At 45.5% G+C, this 5,059-nt stretch overlaps 1 non-coding gene across 1 annotated transcript; it reads right to left on the reverse strand.

Moving 5' to 3' along the window:
• Positions 1-3,897: 3,897 nt before the first annotated feature.
• On the reverse strand, positions 3,898-4,036 carry LOC112883683. Its single transcript, XR_003226936.1, has one exon. It is a non-coding gene; the product is annotated as a small nucleolar RNA Z247 (small nucleolar RNA).
• Between the last annotated feature and the right edge of the window lie 1,023 nt (positions 4,037-5,059).

Below are 5,059 nucleotides of genomic sequence, written 5' to 3' on the forward strand. Positions count from 1 at the left end.
GTTAATATAGGCTAGGAATAGCCCCTGATATGGCTTATAGAGAGGGAACCATGCATTCTAGGAAGGATCGCGAATCATCGCGTCCTAGCGCAAGTAACGGCGACGGCTCCTTCCAGGTTGTTGCCGTGATCACAGATTACACGGTTCCTATTTTTGGTTATCCTAACTATGGCAACAACCTGAGGCCCACCATATACTTTACAAGTATAACAGATTTGTCTAATACTCCCCCTCAACCACAACTTCCCTAAGTTGAGATGGTACTTGAAATTTTCCAGCTCGCGTACACTTAGTGCCTTAGTAAATCCATCTGCCACTTAATCCTCTGAAGGAACGAAGTCAATCTGCAGGAGCTTGTTATTTACCCTTTCTTTGATAAAATGAAAGTCAACATCAATATGCTTCGTTTTGGCATGAAACACAGGATTGGATGCAAGATACTTGGCGCCCATGTTATCACACCACAATCGTGCAACAGGTGGACTTGCCACCTTCAATTCCTTTAGTAACATCTGGATCCACATAACCTTAGCAGCTGCATTTGCCAAGGCTTTATATTCAGATTTAGTGCTTGACCTTGATAATGTAGCTTGCTTCTTGGCATGCCATGACACAAGATTATTTCCGATAAAAACTGCAAATCCACCAGTTGATCTTCTATCATCAGGACAACCAGCCCAATCAGCATCTGAATATGCACTTACTAAAAAGGACCATGATCTATTAATTCTTAGACCAAGTTTAACACAAGATTTTAGATACCTTAATATCCTTTTTACTACCGCCCAGTGAACGGTTGTTGGTGCATGAAGAAACTGACAAACCTTATTTACAGAGAAGGCAATATCTGGTCTTGTCAATGTAAGATATTGCAAGGCGCCCACTATACTTCTGTATCTCGTCATATCTTCAGGACCTAGCGGAACTCCTTCATAGATCGAAAGCTTCTCACTAGTGGATAAGGGTATACTTACAGGTTTGCAATCAGCCATATTTACTCTTCTCAACAAATCATTCACATATTTTTCTTGTGTAAGAATAATTCCATTCGAGGTTTCACTTACTTCAATATCAAGAAAATAGTGTAAGTCGCCCAAGTCCTTTAGAGGAAATTCACTATGAAGATCCTGAAGAAGAACTGTTACTGCTTCTGGTTTTGAACTTACCACAATTATGTCATCAACATAAATCAGCATAAACATAATGATATCTCCTTTAATGTAGTAGAACAGAGATGTATCCGCCTTAGAACTTTTAAAACCAAGATCACAAAGTTTCTTACTGAGCCTTAAGAACAAAGCTCTTGGTGCCTGTTTCAATCCATATAGCGCCTTGTCTAGCTTGCATACATAGTCTCGTCGAGTTGAATCTTCGTACCCAGGAGGTTGTTTCATATACACCTCCTCTTCAAGTAGTCCATGCAGGAAAGCATTATGTACATCCAGTTGCCTGAGAGTCCACCCCCTGGATGCAGCAATAGAAAGAACAACTCGAATGGTAGCAGCTTTAACAACAGGGCTGAAAATATCCTCATAATCAATACCATATCTTTGCTTAAACCCCTTTGCAACAAGACGAGCTTTATACCTATCCAAGCTGCCATCTTGTTTGCGCTTAATTTTATATACCCATTTGCAGTCAATAATATTCCGTCCTTTCTGAGAAGGAACTAGATGCTAAGTATTATTTTTCATGAGAGCATTATATTCAGTATCCATTGTCTGTTTCCAGTTGCTATCTTCTAGAGCTTCCACTATGTTGCAATGTTCACTAGTAGAGGAGAGAAGAGAATATTTGACTATACCATCGGTATAGACCTTCTCCTTGCGAATGCCGCTTTGCAAACGGGTCCTAGGGCGCTGGATTCGCTGAACTTCTCCCCCTGCCGAGGGAGCCACAGAAGCTCCAGGCTCCTGCGGCACATGATCCGAAGCGGATCCGATCTTCGGGCGCAGAGGGGCTGCGCGAGCAGCGCTGTTGGGTGGGACGGAGGAGGCCGCGGATCCGCTAGACCCACGTGACGCCGTGGATGCGCCTGCCACATCCGTTGCAGGTGCGGGAGGATCGGCCTCGAGGAGGGCGCCCGAGGATGCTGCGCCATGTGCACCTTCATGTGTTGGCATGTCTTCCTGCATTTCTTCATCGACTGCACAGATATTGCTAGCAGGATTATTTGGAAAACCAGTCACATGATCAGTCAAGTTACTAGCCCCTGTATTAGTTGTGAGAGGATTAAGCAAAAAGGATGGCGGGAGATTAATGTCTTCCTGAAAACGACGGCCAGCGTTAGGGCCAAGATTCTGAAAAGGAATAAGGGACTCATCAAATTTGACGTCACGAGAGATATATACTCTACCAGAATCCGGGTCAAGACACTTGAAACTCTTGTGAAAAGGACTATATCCAAGGAAGGTGCACTGTTTTGATCGAAACTGAAGTTTGTGATTATTATATGGTCCTAGGTTGGGCCAGCACGCACATCCAAAAGTACGAAAAAGTGAATAATCTGGCTGTTTTTGAAACAAGTGATGCAGAGGCGTGTCATAAGAGAGCACCTTATTGGGGATGTGGTTAATTAAATATGTGGCTGAGATGAAAGCGTCCCCCTAGAATTTTAGTGGCATAAAGGCATGTGCAAGGAGAGCGAGCCCAACCTCGATGATGTGGCGATGCTTACACTTAGCTGCGCCATTCTGCTGATGCGTGTGAGGGCAGGAAATATGGTGTGTGATGCCGACTTGAGCAAAGAAAGGATGGAGTTTCCGATACTCACCCCCCCCCCCCCCCAATCTGTTTGCATAGTGATGATTTTTCGGTTAAAGAGGCGCTCAACAAGGGATTGAAAATCTCGAAACTTTGAAAAGACTTTAGATTTAAACTTAAGGAGATATATCCAGGTGAACTTACTATAATCATCAATGAAACTCACATAGTATTTGTGTCCACCAACAGAATTTGGCGCTAGGCCCCACTCATCAGAATAAACAAGTTCTAAAGGATGCTGTGAAATAGTACTAGAATTAGGAAAAGGCAACTGATGACTTTTAGCCTTCTGACATGCATCACACACTGGATGTTTATTTGAATCCAACGAAACAGGAAGATTAAATTGTCTAATGACTTTCTCCACGATCGGAGTGGCCAGATGACCTAAATGATGATGCCATCTATCAAAGGAAACTTTTGCAGCACTATAGGCTTGCTTTATTTGGCGCCCAGCAGGAAGAGGATAGAGCCCATGATCACACCGTCCTCTAAGCAGAAGTTTCTTCGTTGCCTGATCCTTAATAAAAAAGAAATCAGGGTGAAATTCTATAAAAACTGAATTGTCAGAGGTGAGGCGATGAACAGAGACAAGATTTTTGTTGGCTTTAGGAACATAGAGGACATTTTTTAGATGAAGATCGCGACTAAGGGTTGTAACAATAGAATGACCAATGTGATTAATTTCCATACCTGCCCCACTCACCATGTGGATCTTATCATGGCCCTCGTACCTATCATGAACTGGCAGTTTCTCCAGGTTGCTAGTAATGTTGTCTGTGGCGCCGGAGTCCATGTACCAGTTGGTGTCTACTCCATAGGATGTAGTTACACCTGCATATTTTTCATCTGGTACAAACTCTTCATCAAATCTGTACCAACAAATATCAGCCTCGTGGCCTTTCTTTTTTCAAACCTGACACCTGGGCCTGCTGTCCAGCCCACGTGTGTTGCTGTTGGCGCCGTTAGGGGCGCCATGTTGTTGACGAGGTGGCACGCTGGAGCGCCCGTGGCCACGACCAAAAGACCCGCCGCGCGAGCGCCCTCCACCACCGCGTCCTCGCGATGTGCCGCGCCCCCTGCTGGCCGAATTGATGGAGGAACGCCTGTCGGGTTGTAGCAGATCCATTCGCTGCTCGAATGCGAGCAGTTGGGAGTACGCCTCTCCCACGCTGAGGGGTTCGATCCTGGCGGTGAGGGACGTGACGATCGGGTTGTAGTCGTAATCGAGCCCGACGAGGATGTAGGAGACCAGTTCGTCGTCGTTGATGGTCTTCCCAGTAGATGTGATCTCATCAGCGAGAGACCGCATCTTGCTGACATATTCGGCCATGGAGAGGTTGCCCTTCTTCATCGTGGCGAGCGCAATTCTGGTGTTGACGGCGCGCGCTCGAGTCATCGAGGAGGTTAGCTGATGCTGAATAGAACTTAACATATTTAAAATTAAATACCCTAGGACCTGTTGATCCATAGCAACCCACTCTTCATAGGCGGGATTGGAGACCTCCACTTTGTTGCCATCCTTCGTCTCCTTGATCATGGTTGTGGGGGCCTTTGCTGCACCTGTGAGGAAACCCTCCAGGCGCGCGCCCCTCACGGTTGCGAGAACTTGCATGCGCCATAGCGTGAAGTTGGTCTTCGTCAGCTTCTCGGAGACCCCTTGGCCGGCCAGGGGATTGATGGTGACGGTGGAATAGGATGTTGACATGGGGGTTTGATTGGATTGGATCTAAGTGTAGGCTCCGATTACCATGTTGAGTTCCATGCACCAACCAATTCAACCCAAAAGCTTAAACTGATAGGAAGAGGTGGGCAATTCACTTATACTTCAACACTCTCCCTCACGGCGATAGCTCCTTCCAGGTTGTTGCCATGATCACAGATTACACGGTTTCTATCTTTGGTTATCCTAACTATGGCAACAACCTGAGGCCCACCATATACTTTACAAGTATAACAGATTTGTCTAATAAAACCAGCACACATTCCAGGCAAGGAGCCAAGGATCACTCAAATTTGCCAACCAAGGTCACCTTGCCTGTCTTAGCTCTCAGATTAACCAAGCAGTTTAACACACCCACAGGCTACTGTAAGTGGGGAAATGAAATGCAGTTTTAGGAAACTTTCCAACAAGATCCGCACTGAGCACCGCCAAGAACAACACGACTAAGCATCAGATTTAGTTTGCTGAGGACCCTAGAGGCAGCCTACAGATGGGAACTAGAGCAGTGCATATTACTAATAAAGCAAAATCCTGAAATCACACAATTGATGAAACGGTTCAAAACCGCTACGA

The sequence above is a fragment of the Panicum hallii genome, chromosome 2 (assembly GCF_002211085.1).
Source record: "Panicum hallii strain FIL2 chromosome 2, PHallii_v3.1, whole genome shotgun sequence".
NCBI classification, from domain to species: Eukaryota; Viridiplantae; Streptophyta; class Magnoliopsida; order Poales; family Poaceae; genus Panicum; species Panicum hallii.